Source organism: Diuraphis noxia, unplaced genomic scaffold, assembly GCF_037042655.1.
Source record: "Diuraphis noxia isolate RWA-SAM2 unplaced genomic scaffold, SU_Dnox_SAM2 contig0005, whole genome shotgun sequence".
NCBI classification, from domain to species: domain Eukaryota; kingdom Metazoa; phylum Arthropoda; class Insecta; order Hemiptera; family Aphididae; genus Diuraphis; species Diuraphis noxia.
The window spans coordinates 32,274,992-32,290,905 of NW_028301715.1; the positions used below are offsets into that span (position 1 = coordinate 32,274,992).

Sequence of the window (15,914 nt, forward strand, 5' to 3'; positions counted from 1 at the left end):
AAAATGTTTGAAAATTGTGACCCCAAAAATAAACATGAGCTATATTTTGAAAATAAAAATGGAAAGGGGGTATTGGCGCCCGCAGGCAAATGATTTCAGAGGCTCACAAAAAAAATTTGAAAATATTTTGGTCTTAGAATAAACAATGAAACTGCACTAAGTATTCTCAAGAAAAATGAATGAAGTATAATTAAATCATGATAAAATTATATTTTTAGCTGCACATGGTTAAAAAAGATTAAAAATTGTGGCATCAAAAATAAACTAATGCTGTATTGTGAAAATAAAAATGGAAAGGGGGTATTGGCGCCCGCAGGCAAATGATTTTAAAGGATCAAAAAAAAGATTATGGTCTTAACATACACAATGAAGACTGCACTCTGTACTCTCGAGAAAAATAAATGAAGGATATACAAATCATGATAAAATTATATTTTTCGTGCACATGGTTAAAAAAGTTTAAAAATTGTGTACACAAAAATAATCATGAGCTATATTTTGAAAATAAAAATTGAAAGGGGGTATTGGCGCCCGCAGGCAAATGATTTCAAAGGCTCAAATAAAAATTCGAAAAAATTTTGGTCTTAGAATACACAATGAAACTGCACTATGTTTTCTCAAGAAAAATAAATGAAGGATAATTAAATCATGATAAAATCATATTTTTTAGTTGCACATGGTTAAAATAGATTAAAAATTGTGACATCAAAAATAAACTAATGCTGTATTTTGAAAATAAAAATGGAAAGGGGGTATTGGCGCCGGCAGGCAAATGATTTCAAAGGCTCAAAAAAAAAAATTTAAAAAAATTATGGTCTTAGAATACACAATGATGTCTGCACTATGTATTCTAATGAAAAATGAATGAAGGATAATCAAATCATGATAAAATTATATTTTTATGGTTAAAAAAGTTTGAAAATTGTGACCACAAAAATAAACATGAGCTATATTTTGAAAATAAAAATGGAAAGGGGGTATTGGCGCCCGCAGGCAAATGATTTCAAAGGCTCAAAAAAAAAAATTTGAAAAAATTATGGTCATAGAATACACAATGATGTCTGCACTATGTATTCTAATGAAAAATGAATGATGGATAATCAAATCATGATAAAATTATATTTTTAGTTGCACATGGTTAAAAAAGTTTAAAGATTGTGTACACAAAAATAAACATGAGCTATATTTTGAAAATAAAAATGGAAAGGGGGTATTGGCGCCCGCAGGCAAATGATTTCAAAGGATCAAAAAAAAAAATTTGAAAAAATTATGGTCTTAGAATACACAATGATGTCTGCACTATGTAATCTAATGAAAAATGAATGAAGGATAATCAAATCATGATAAAATTATATTTTTATGGTTATTAATGTTTGAAAATTGTGACCCCAAAAATAAACATGAGCTATATTTTGAAAATAAAAATGGAAAGGGGGTATTGGCGCCCGCAGGCAAATGATTTCAGAGGCTCACAAAAAAAATTTGAAAATATTTTGGTCTTAGAATACACAATGATGTCTGCACTATGTAATCTAATGAAAAATGAATGAAGGATAATCAAATCATGATAAAATTATATTTTTAGTTGCACATTGTTAAAAAAGTTTAAAGATTATGTACACAAAAATAAACATGAGCTATATTTTGAAAATAAAAATTGAAAGGGGGTATTGGCGCCCGCAGGCAAATGATTTTAAAGGATCAAAAAAAAAATTATGGTCTTAACATACACAATGAAGACTGCACTCTGTGCTCTCGAGAAAAATAATTGAAGGATAAACAAATCATGATAAAATTATATTTTTCGTGCACATGGTTAAAAAAGTTTAAAAATTGTGTACACAAAAATAATCATGAGCTATATTTTGAAAAAAAAAATTGAAAGGGGGTATTGGGGCCCGCAGGCAAATGATTTCAAAGGCTCAAATAAAAATTCGAAAAAATTTTGGTCTTAGAATACACAATGAAACTGCACTATGTTTTCTCAAGAAAAATAAATGAAGGATAATTAAATCATGATAAAATCATATTTTTTAGTTGCACATGGTTAAAAAAGTTTGAAAATTGTGACCCCAAAAATAAACATGAGCTATATTTTGAAAATAAAATTTGAAAGGGGGTATTGGCGCCCGCAGGCAAATGATTTTTAAGAATCAAAAAAGAAATTTGGAAAAAAATATGGTCTTAGAATACACAATGAAACTGCACTATGTTTTCTCAAGAAAAATAAATGAAGGATAATTAAATCATGATAAAATCATATTTTTTAGTTGCACATGGTTAAAAAAGTTTGAAAATTGTGACCCCAAAAATAAACATGAGCTATATTTTGAAAATAAAATTTGAAAGGGGGAATTGTTGCCTGCAGGCAAAATTATTTTTAAGAATCAAAATAGAAATTTGGAAAAAATTATGTTCTTAACATACACAATGATGTCTGCACTATGTATTCTAATGACAAATAAATGGAGGTTAATGAAATCATGAAAAAATTATATTTTTTAGTTGCACATGGTTACAAAAGTTTAAAAATTCTGACCACAAAAATAAGCTAATGCTGTAATTTGAAAATAAAATTGGAATGGGGTATTGGCGCCCGCAGGCAAATGATTTCAAAGGCTCAAAAAAAAAAATTTGAAAAAATTATGGTCTTAGAATACACAATGATGTCTGCACTATGTATTCTAATGAAAAATGAATGAAGGATAATCAAATCATGATAAAATTAAATTTTTATGGTTAAAAAAGTTTGAAAATTGTGACTCCAAAAATAAACATGAGCTATATTTTGAAAATAAAAATGGAAAGGGGGTATTGGCGCCCACAGGCAAATGATTTCAAAGGCTCAAAAAAAAAAGTTTGAAAAAATTTTGGTCTTAAAATACACAATGAATACAGCTCTATGTATTCTCAAGAAAAAACAAATTATGATCAGAGGACGCATTATTTACTGTGATTGTCACTAGGTCATATCAAATACTGGTATAACACTAATACTCGTATGGCTTTAAAACCGTGATCCAAATTATGACAATATTAATCAGATATACATAATATTTTAAGTATTAATTATAAAAGCTAAAAAAAAAATATATATTATTCATAAATAGATAAGTAAAATATTATATTTTAATATGAATGTAGTATTAATATTTTCCTCATTAATTTTTAAACATTTTTCATTGTTATGTTGACAATTTCGAATACCTTGTTAGTTAGTAAGAAAAGATCTATGCAAAGGTCACGACCAGTGATGATAGTCATCTATCATCACTCGAGCTCAACTTACCATTGTCGATAGGTACCTAACCTAAACAAACCTTCCTAATGACTTAATTAACCATCTGCATGTCCGCGGGGAAGGCAGTGCCGTAGCCAGGGTTAGGATTTTGGGAGGGAAAAAGTGTATACAGTACTATACACTCAATACCCCTCGGGAAGGCTGTCTACGACACTGGGTTTAATAAGTATCGATCTAAATTATCGTATAAAAAGAAATGCTATTTGGTTAACGCGTGACAAACGGATGGTTAACTAGGACACTTTGAATAAAAAGATCCTTAGTTGATTTCCGATTTTAAGTGTTTACTTATCAAGTTGTTCTCTTGATTGTTAACCTCTTAGAAATAGCTCTTATTATTAAGATGTTGAGCCTCTAGAAATATTTTTCTCCCTACTAGATTTTTAGGACTATGACAACGAGTATCTGGCTGCGATGAGTGCATAATTGACTATACGTGATAGTACATTCTATCAAGTCCTAATCTAAAATTGTCATCTAAACTCGCAAGTATGATTGGATGTAAATTGTACAAGTAATAACTAATAATTATCAAAGATTTATGTGTTTGTATTGTCTCCGACTTACAAAAGTCCTGTTGAAGAGAATGAGAGTGCGGCATCCTCATTAAAGCAAAACAACTTTTGTAATATTATTACAATATTGGTGTAATATCTAAATTATTTCCCCTTCCAACACACTAAAATTATAGTTATCATGCTTTTCTGGGCCCAAAAACGTCGGGTGATACCATAATGGTAATTTTATTTTTATTTTTATATGGTACCTAATAAAAACGACCCTAGACACCAGAAATTGAATAATTATGATTTTGAATATTTTTTAAATGAAACGATCTAAAAAAAGTGTACACAATCTGTTCTGCAATAAATTATTATTATTTATTATTTCAACATAACATTTTGCTGTGTGATTGGTAATCTTTACATCACTGTGTCTGTACATTTTTTGTGACAAAGACCAATTGTCCAGAAGAAAATTTAATCATCTAAAATATCTCAAATTACATACTTATTGTTAATTATTATTATTATTAAAAAGTTATAGTATGAAGTATAATATCTCATATAGACTTAAACAATGTACAATTGGTTTCTTATTATTTTTATTATTACATAATATACGTCTTTTTTTTAAACAAATCCTTCGGCAATTATATATCCATATTGCGTGTGTTTGTTTAGAAACACGTGAGTTTGTGGGGTAAGGATTCGTCACTAAGAACCCAGGTGGTCACCCATCCAGGAGCTAGTGACGCCAGGCGATGTTTGACCACGGCAAACCACCGCGCCACACCATACCCCAAAATACAGTATACGACTAGTGTGCACATACCAGGCCAGAGGCAATTTTTTTCTTTTCAAAATATCAACTGCATAACCTGATTTTACTGTTTGGTTTTAAACACATGTAAATATGACGAGGATTCGTCACTAAGAACCCAGGTGGTTGCCCATCCAGGAGCTAGCAACGACAGTCGATGTGTTGACCTTTAGGTCCAAAATGTACTTTTTTAACATAATATAGAAACCATATCTATTATATTAGATAATTAGTACTTGTTCTTCTATTTTTCATCAATTTCAAGAATGTTTTTTTATTTTTATAGCTAATAATAACAACAACACGTATGTCACTTAAAATATTGAATACCTAGGTAATAAATACATTCGTGAACAACAACATTTTTTTTTTTTTTTCTAAAATCTTAAATTCAAAAATTCCATTAGACTAGTCGAAAAAGTATAGGTACGATTAACACTAGTATAGATTCCAACACTCAACTAAAATAATAATTTAATAATGATCTCAGAAAAATGAACTATCACCAGATCTTATTTCTTCTTTCCAGTATTAGAGATTTGAATTAATTTTAAAAAACTAGTAATATAAGTTAAATTTTTTTAATCACCTTCAAAAGTTGTTTTTCTTTTATCTGGACAAATTACTATTACAAATTTTCATTTTAATACATTTTATGTTTTCTAGAGCAAAGACTTTTTATGCATTTTATATATTTTTTCTTTTTTGTAAGCTTTATTGTATGCTTATTTCTAGGTTAGTAATAGTACACAGCATATTTAAAAACTTATGTGATAAAATTCTAAATGTTTTTAGTGCATCTTTTGATAGTTTATCGAAATTCAAGCACTTAGGTAATATTTTTATGGATCAAAATAAAATTATATTAAATGAAAGAAAAATGAAATTTTTACTAGCTTTTTAATTTTTTTTTTTAATTTATACAATATATCATGTGTCTCAAATAACAGGGTACACTTTATTGCTCATTAACCTGTAAATATCTTTCAATTCTGTTTGTTGGACTTCAAACTAGACAAATCAATCATAAATTCCTATATCACTTAAAATTCTTTTAACTCATCTATTTCTTCTATCTTTTTAAATGCAAATCCCTATTTTAAAAATCATTTATGGATATCATGAAATTCTCATACAAAGAAGGGCTCATCTGATCATACCAACCTAGTATGTCGGGTTACAAAACAAAAAAATTTAATTTTCAATAATTTACAAAATAAATAATGCCATTATACACTATAAAAAAAACCAAATTTACTGGAGATCAAATCAAAAAACTAAGAAGTATAAATAAAATATAAATAATCACCATTTAAATCATCTACAAAAAATGATTTAATCAACTATATTTTTATTAACAAAAAAACTATTTAGGTAATCAAAAAACATAATTTGTAATCAACATCGTTATACTTAACAATTATAACTATAATTTTTATCAGATTTAAATAAAAATATTTAACCAATTTATTCACTTATGAACAGGCAAGAAATTATATTAACATATATAATATACAATATTCATACAACTTCAAAAACAAAATTATCATTAATGACAAATTAATAAAGAAACACAGACTCAGGTTTAACATAAATTAACTGAATTTTATATATCTATACTCACGTTCCTATTCAATCATAAAAAATATATGCTTTAATTAATAATAAAATGTAGGATAAAGAAAACCGACATTCAAAAACCTTTCGATTATTATCAATCAAAATATCAAACTATAGCTTACAAATTAACATATTATTAAAATGTAAGGATTTAATTCATCACAAAGTGGCGTCCAAAAAAATGTGACTGTTATTCATAAAAGATTTAAATGAACATATACATTTCACTAAAATAACCCTGATCAGATTATTTTTAAAAAGAATATTTTAAACACAGAGTTGTTAAGATTCAAATAAATTTAAAATTATAGTCTAAACGTGGAATAATAAGAAATAAAATATAATCCAGAAATGTTTAACACATTTTTTACAAGAGATTTAAACACTGAGTTGTTAGCATTCAAATCAATTTAAAATTATAATCCAATGACTAATAATAAATAAAATATAATCTAAAGAAGATTAATACATTGTATATAAAAGAATTAAGCACAGAGACGTTTAGATTCAAATAAAATAAAAATATATTATAACTATATCATAGTCCAAATGATAACTAATAATAAATAAAATATAATCCAAATATTAACATATTTTTTATAAAAGAATTAAACACAGAGATGTTTAAATTCAAATAAAATAAAAATATATAGTCCAAATAATGACTTATAATAAATAAAATATAATCCAAAGAAGATTAATACATTTTTTATAAAATAATTAAACACACTACACACAGTTGTTAAGATTCAAAGAAAATTAAAATATATAGTCCATACTATGACATATAAAATAAATAAAATATATTCCAAAGAAGAATTTAAACATTTTTTATAAAAGAATTAAACACAGAGATGTTTAGATTCAAATAAAATTAAAATTGTAGTCCAACGATAACTAATATTAAATAAAATAAAATCCAGAAATGTTTAACACATTTTTTACAAAAGATTTAAACACTGAGTTGTTAGGATTCAAACCAATTTAAAATTATAATCCAATAACTAAAAATAAATAAAATATAATCTAAAGAAGATTAATACATTGTATATTAAAGAATTAAACACAGAGATGTTTAGAATTAAATAAAATTAATGTTATAGTACAAACGATGACTAATAATAAATGAAATATAATCCAAAGAAGATTAGAAAATTTATTATAAAAGAATTAAATACAAAGTGATTACGATTCAAAGAAAATTAAAATTATAGTCCAAACGATGATTAATAATGAAGAAAATAAAATCCAGAAATCTTTAACACATTTTATATAAAAGATTTAAACACTGAGTTGTTAAGATTCAAATAAAATTAAAATTATAGTCCAAACGACGCCTAATAATAAATAAAACATAATCCAAAGAAAATAAAATATTTTTTATAAATGAATTAAACACAGAGATGTTTAGATTCAAATAAAATAAAAATATATTATAACTATATTATAGTCCAAATGATGACTAATAATAAATAAAATATAATTCAAAAAAAAATAAAATATTTTTTATAAATTAATTAAACACAGAGATGTTTAGATTCAAATAAAATAAAAATATATTATAACTATATTATAGTCCAAATGATGACTAATAATAAATAAAATATAATCCAAAGAAGATTAATACAATTTTAATAAAAGAATATAAATATAGAGATGTTTAGATTCAAATAAAACAAAAATATATTATAGTCCAAATGATGACGAATAATAAATAAAGATCAAATAAATATATTAATATAATATCAAATAAAATTAAAATTATATTCAAAGCATTGAATAATAATAAATAAAATATAATCCAAAGAAGATTAACACATTTTTTTTAAAAAGAATTATATATAGAGATGTTTAGATTCAAATAAAATTAAAGTTATAGTCTAAAGATGACTAATAATAAATAAAATATAATCCAGAAATGTTTAACACATTTCTTATAAATTAATTAAACACGTCATAGTTGTTAAGATTCAAATAAAATTAAAATTATAGTCCAAACGATGACTAATAATAAATAAAATATAATCCAAAGAAAATTAAAATATTTTTTATAAATGAATTAAACACAGAGATGTTTAGATTCAAATAAAATAAAAATATATTATAACTAGGTATAATATAGTCCAAATGATGACTAATAATAAATAAAATATAATCCAAATATTAACATATTTTTTATTAAAGAATTAAACACAGAGATGTTTAGATTCAAATAAAATAAAAATATATTATAACTATAATATAGTCCAAATGATGACTAATAATAAATAAAATATAATCCAAATATTAACATATTTTTTATAAAAGAATTAAACACAGAGATGTTTAGATTCAAATAAAATAAAAATATATTATAACTATATTATAGTCCAAATGATGACTAATAATAAATAAAATATAATCCAAAGAAGATTAATACAATTTTAATAAAAGAATTAAACATAGAGATGTTTAGATTCAAATAAAATAAAAATATATTATAACTATATTATAGTCCAAATGATGACTAATAATAAATAAAATATAATCCAAAGATGATTAGTAAATTTTTTATAAAATAATTAAACACAGAGATGTTTAGATTTAAGTAAAATTAAAATTAGAGTCCAAACGATGACTAATAATAAAAAAAACATAATCCATAGCAGATTATCGGGAATATAATTCATAGCCGACTTTTAACAAATGATTCTGATTTAAATACAAAAGAAAAAAAATAAGGATAAAAAAATAAAGGTCCAGAGATAACAACAATGATCAAATAACTGAAACAAACAACAAAGTTTACTTAACATAATTGTTCATAATCATGGGCAAAATGAATTTTTCAATAATATCAAACAAATGTTTCTTTTTCAAAAATAATAGGGAACTATAAGATTTCACCTTTGATATATCACACAAAAATGGTAAAGAAAACAGAGTATCAGGCGGGCTATAAAACAATAACATAAATATAAACTATAAAAACATTGGAATTGACAAATCATTTAATTAGGTACGAATGTACGACATAAATCCATCAAATTCCAAAGATCAATTTAGCATTTACAACAAAAGCTATTAATGAACTCAAAGAAAATATAAATAAAAACATATTAAGGAAATCACGACAATATGTCATAATAAATAACATATTATATCATCAACAATGCACACCATATTATACCAAATATAGCATTTTTTTTTTCCTAATGCATGATTTTGAACCTTATTTTCCAATAGATATTATAGTAATACCAGAAAAAGCATGCCTTATAACATATAAAAATTATTAAAGGAACTAAACGAAATAAGGAATGAAATTCCACAAATAGTAAAAAAGGGCACAAATTAATCAAAAAAATTATTTAGACAAAAGTCACGGAATAGTAAGCTTTAATCCAGGTGACCAAGAATTAATAAAATATCCATTTTCACAAATAGGCAAAACGCCTAAATTAGCACAAAAATACAGAGGCCAATTTAAAATAATTTAAAAATAATAAATAAATATCAGAATTAAATTATAAAGTAAAATTAATCTTTGGTAATAAACAAACTGAAAACATCATTCATGTTAGAAGAATAAAATCATATTATAATATAATCATACATAATAATATAATATAATCATATTATAAAAATACAAATTAAGCAAGCCTTACAACATATAAAAATTATTAAAGGAACTAATTGAAATAAGGAATGAAATTCCACAAATAGTAAAAAAGGGCACAAATTAAATAAAAAAAATTTCAAAAAAAAAAATACTCATGGGAAGCAAAAAGTGGAAGTCTACTCCAATCACAAAAACAACAAAACCAAGTTGTATGGATACCTCTAAAATATTTGAGTTAAAAGAATTTTAAGTCATATAGGAATTTATGATTGATTACAGGGTATAATTAAAGGGTAATGAGTGATAAAGTGTACCTACCCTGTTTTGTGGGATATACGATATATATATATATATAAACATATGATAAATGCATAAAATATTTAATTAAGTGATAAAAGAATGTAATTTTTTTTAGGCATATTAAACTGGGTATATTTAATGAATTATTAATAAGTACATAATAGTCCTAGCTCTACAGTTTTTTATTAATTATAACTTTTACTTCCAATCATGCGCCTTATAACTTTTCATAATTAGACTATTAACTATAATATGTTTAACGAAATAGCATATTCATGTATAAAAATGAAATTTGTTATTTTAAAGATAATATTAATTTGATTGATTTTAACAAAATATGTAATGACAAAGTCATACTTTTTACAAGACTTATAATAATGTAAACAATCAACAATCAAGAGCTTTTTTGACTTGATAACACTTAAGAGGATGTCAGTGCATTTCTTTATTTTCTCTCTGACCCACGCACAACATAGCAAATATTATGTTCACTATAATCATAATAATTTCTAAAATTAGAGTGAAATGGCCTCTTTTAAAATTTTAAGATACTTATTATTAAGAGCATCTTATAGGCTATATTTTAAGCGAGCTATGAATACTTTAAAATACTCATAACTCACTTAATAATTAAAGTATAATAAGCCTATGATATGCCCTAGATAAAAATCTAACCATTCATTTTTCTCTAATTTTAGAAATTATTAAGATTATTGTGAACAAAAAATTTGATATATTGCACATGAGTCGGAGAAAAAAAATTCCACTGGCATCCTCTTAATCGGCCTAACCAACCTTCTCTTTTTATTCTATCCCATAAGTCGAAGGTTGTAAACCTTACCTAACCTGGTAGTATCACTCAAAGGGTCGAGTGACCTTTGCAATTTAAGATCCTTTCCTACATATTCAGAATTGTTAACATAACTATTCTACCTAACTATCCCCCTTCCCCCCACCTAACCTAATCCTCTCTCTCTGCCATTACCCCTCTTTCTTCCTATCCCTATCACGCCCTCCCCTTCACCTATCACAATGTCTCTCACAACCTCTCACAATTCTCTCTCGCTTTTTGTTCTGTTCCCCCACCTAACCTTATCATCTCCCTTTGACACTACCTCTCTCTCACCCTATCACTTTCACATCATCCCCCTCACCAATCTCTCTCACACTCATTCATCTTACATTCCCCCTCTACCCGTTTTTCTCACACTTGCACCCTCTCATTCACTTTATCTCCTTTTCCTTCATCCTATCTACCTCGCTCACTTCCTCTCACACTATCCTTCTCTAGCCCTCTCTTTACAAGTCACTATAGTACCTACCCTGCCCTACCTAACCTAATCTAACCTTACCTCACACTATCTCACACTCTCTCTCTCTCTCTCTCTCTCACTCTCTCTCTCTCTCTCTCCCCCCCCCCTATCTCTTTATCCTTCTATGCCCCCACTCTCACACTCCCAGTCCCTATAGTACCTACAGGTCATCGTACCTGATAATTGGAAAAATATTTAAATATCATTGAGGAAAATATTAAAAAAAAAAATTTTAATTATTATACCTGATCAATTTCCTAATTTTTATCACGATTTTATTGATAACTTGAATAGTGTTATACCAGTGGTTAGAAATGAATAATTTAAAAATTGCAAGTAATCTATCCCCTGATCAATTAATAAATTAATAAAATAAAAATAAACCTACTGAAAAATAGAAAATCACTTACCCAATATCTGAATCTACTATAGAACTTCATCTTCGAAACATTGTTAATACATTTCACACAGGCTTCACAACGAATATGATATTTTGTTGGCAAATCTTCACTGACGAATACCATCTCTGAAATTTCAATAAAATATTCAACAATATTCTGACCTATTCATTTTAGATTCTGAACGATGTGATGAATGTATATTGATTTTACAATGATGTGTGTGTGTGTTTTTTTTTTGTGTCTGTGTACAGCATAACTATTCAAAATAATGCTTCAATTTCTAACTTTGAGGGTGGTTTCCGATGTAAAAGTGAATATCCTTGGTGCATTATAGAGGTCAAAAGTAAACATTTTAAGTGCGTTTGAATTTTAAATTTTTACGAAATAGCGTAACGATAACGATTTATCCTCAAATCAGGTATATGTAGGTATATCTATGATAATATAAAGTATAGAATATATGACAATATTTAAATATAATATATCCTAGACTGACAAATCATTTCCGTTCAGAATCGTTATATATATAGCTAAACAATCCGTTTAATGTTATTATATGTGTTTTGTTAATTTTTTATTCAAGAACTTATTAATTTTATATGGCTATAAAAACATTATACCTACTGTATGGCTACTAAAACTCTAGTACCGATTCATTTTTATTTTAATAATTTTTTATACAAACTTTAATTATTATTGTGTATTATAGTTTGTTTATTTATTTTATTTCAAGAATTCATGAATATTATAATTATTATTCTATAATAATTTTTGAAAGATTGAGTTTTGGAAAATGAATAAAAATTCGATTGCAATAAATTAGAGTTTGGTTATTACTTATTTACCTACCTAACCTTACGCAACTTCATAAAAAATAATAACTGTACAAGTTTGAAGAAAATAATAACTCCTGTGTGTATGTATTAGGTAGATACACTATTTCAACACATATTTATTATATGTAAGATAACTAAGTTATAATACATTTTTCATAACCGCTTAGTTCACTACTGAGTGATCAATTCTTTTAGCCTTTAGGTCATAGGGCTTTATAGGTGTACCTGCAATGTAATAATTTATTAAGTACCTATGATATTAGATATAAGATAAAGAATAAAGGTTATAAATAACTATAAATATCTATAATATACATAATTTATCGAAATAAAATATATTTTATTCTAAATTCCTGATTTCTAACGTTGGATTTTAAACAAATTACCATTTACGAATTAAAATTGCTCCCTATGAGTTTTGGAGACTGGAGTTATCCGTTAAAGCGAATATTACAATTAACTAACTAAACAAAAATTGAAAAATATCGATTAGAAACAAATACCTAGGTTATAATTATAAAATTATAATTATTATACGTCTGGCAACCTGAAAAACGACGCAGCGCGTTTATATTATTCGATCTCGTGTATTTCTTGATTTCGCGCTTAGAAATAAAATATGCGTCAACGATACTTGGAACTTGGGAATAAATTTTTGTGACGTTAAATATTTATTTAAAGCCTAACATAAGATTCAAGCCTCAAAAGAATATGAAAATAAACTTACCTCAAACATCAACTCTTTTTCGGGATTTTGGTGAAATCCGAGACGTGTAGGTTCACTCCGATACCGACGTAAGAACGCATCAGATACTTAATTGAAGTCTGAAAATATTATTAATTATGAAATTAAAATTATACGGAATACAGAATATTTTTAGTTCATGTTTGCTCTAGTGCTCATTGAAATTATAATTTTAGAATCTTTAATCGACTGCCACTTTTGATTCTGAAAAGACAATTGCCACAGATTATATTATGTTACACTAATAGGATAAATCCAAGGATATATAATATTTCAATAAAACTTATTTTACCAAGGAGGTTCACGTTTATGAATAATTTCATTTAAATAATTAAATGTGATATAAAAATAACCAAAAAATATTTGTAATTTTAAATTTAAATTATAATATAATATATTATTTTTCTTAGCCTATTTTTGTTTGATTATTGATTACGATCATGCTTCTTTTATGCAGTACAGGTATTATATATCTAAAATAATCCGATTAATGTTTAATTTAGTTATAATGTGTTAATTGTTAATTTATGTTTTAAATATTTTATTTAAGATCTTATTATTTCTTCACTAGTTCACTAACCACAACAAGTTAACTACTTGAACTCGGATACCTACCGGTTCGTTTTTATTTTAATAACGTAAAGATTAATTATAATTACTTGTATTAATGTTTATTTATTTTACTTCGATAATTTAAAAATATTATTCCAATTTATCATTTATGAATTATTGATATTATATTGTGTTTTTTTTAGAAAATGAATAATAAATGCAATTGTAATAAATTATTGAATTAGGTACCTACGTAAAATATAAAATAACCTATTCATGAAAAAAACCTAGACATAATTCATTTTTTAAGAAAAACAAAATTGTTCAATCTTATATAAAAAAAAAATGTTTTATCCTAATTAAATAACTTACCATTGTATCAGTACCTACATATTATATTATATCATTATTGTAAACAAGTGTAACTAATGGCCTTTGTTGTCAATGTGAATATGCTCAATAATACAATATAAAAATATGATGTATATAATGTGATAGTAGTGAGTGGGAGACTGGCCCACCACTGTTAATAAGGTTTTGTATTGATTATTCAATAAACGATGGGGGTTGGAGGAGAAGTATTGGCAACATAGTTCCTTCTCCGGTCCTCGATACCATAAAAAAATAAAAAAAATAAAAAAAATATGCTCAATAAAAAAAAAAAAAGCGGGTAAGTCGTGTATGTCGCTCTGCTGTACAGTAGGTTACAAGTGGGTTACTGTAATGGATGGAATTAAATTTGAATCCAATGATATTATATCATTGTATACAAAAAACGATTCTGAGCGAAGACGGTTTATCTGTCTAGGATATATTATAGGTTATGAAAAAATTTTCAAATCTTACATTTAAAAAGAAAAATTTTTATGAATTTCTAGTTTGAAATAATTTGCGAATTTTCGTGATTTTTACATATGTTGTCGAAATTCAAACTTTGAATGCTTGTCAAAAAAAAATTATGACTACGCATTTCTTTTATTTTTCAATTTCTATTGTAAAAATATATAATGAGCCTTGTATTAAATTTTGAAATCTTAGATATAAAAGGAACATTTTTTATGAATTTCTAGCATAAAATAATTTACGAATTTTCGTGATTTTTACATAATATGTTGTAAAAATTCAAACTTTGAATGCTTATAAAAAAAATTGTGACTATGTATTTCTTTTATTTTTCAACTTCTATTGTAAAAATATGTTAGGAGCCTTGTATTAAATTTTCAAATCTTAGAATTAAAAAGAAAAACTTTTATGAATTTCTATCTAAGATAATTTGAACATTGCCGTAATTTTTACGTATTTAGTCAAAATTTGAACTTTAAATGCTTATAAAAAAAAATCGTGCCTACGAATTTTTAATATTTTTTAACTGCTATTGTTACAATGTGTTAGAAGCCTTGTATTAAATTTTCAAGCTTTTCTACCGAACAAATAAATTTTTATCGATATTTATAGAAAAAAAAACTAAAAAAGTTGAAAAATTAAAATGTCAGTAAACAGCTCAAAACAAATCTAAATATTTTGAAAATTTTATCAAATATATAAAACGCCTATATAAACATTCAGTCAAAATTTCAAGTATCTGCGGTAATTTGTTTTACAGTTAGGTACACCAAAATAAGGAAATCGCTAAAAGTGAAAATCCAATGTTGTAAAAATTTAAATTTCAAATGCTCATAAAAATTTAATTTGAATTTCCGGTGAAATTTTTATTTATGATAAAGATTGAAAAACTTGTAAGGAATCTTGTATTAAATTTTAAATCTTAGATTTAAAAAGAACATTTTTTATGAATTTCTAGCTTAAAATAATTTGTGAATTTTCGTGATTTTTACGTAATTTGTCAAAATTCAAACTTTGAATGCTTATAAAAAAAAATTGTGACTATGAATTTCTTTTATTTTTCAACTGCTATTGTAACA

At 25.4% G+C, this 15,914-nt stretch overlaps 1 long non-coding RNA gene across 1 annotated transcript in view; it reads right to left on the reverse strand.

Moving 5' to 3' along the window:
- The window catches only part of LOC149055199 (uncharacterized), a 107,584-nt gene extending 93,126 nt beyond the window's left edge, over positions 1 to 14,458 (reverse strand). The window contains exons 1-3 of the long non-coding RNA XR_016191857.1: positions 14,365 to 14,458; positions 13,423 to 13,520; positions 11,869 to 11,984 (exon numbers count right to left, since the gene is read on the reverse strand). This is a non-coding gene — a long non-coding RNA (uncharacterized LOC149055199). The remainder of the gene's footprint in view (positions 1 to 11,868; positions 11,985 to 13,422; positions 13,521 to 14,364) is intronic.
- Positions 14,459 to 15,914: the final 1,456 nt, after the last annotated feature.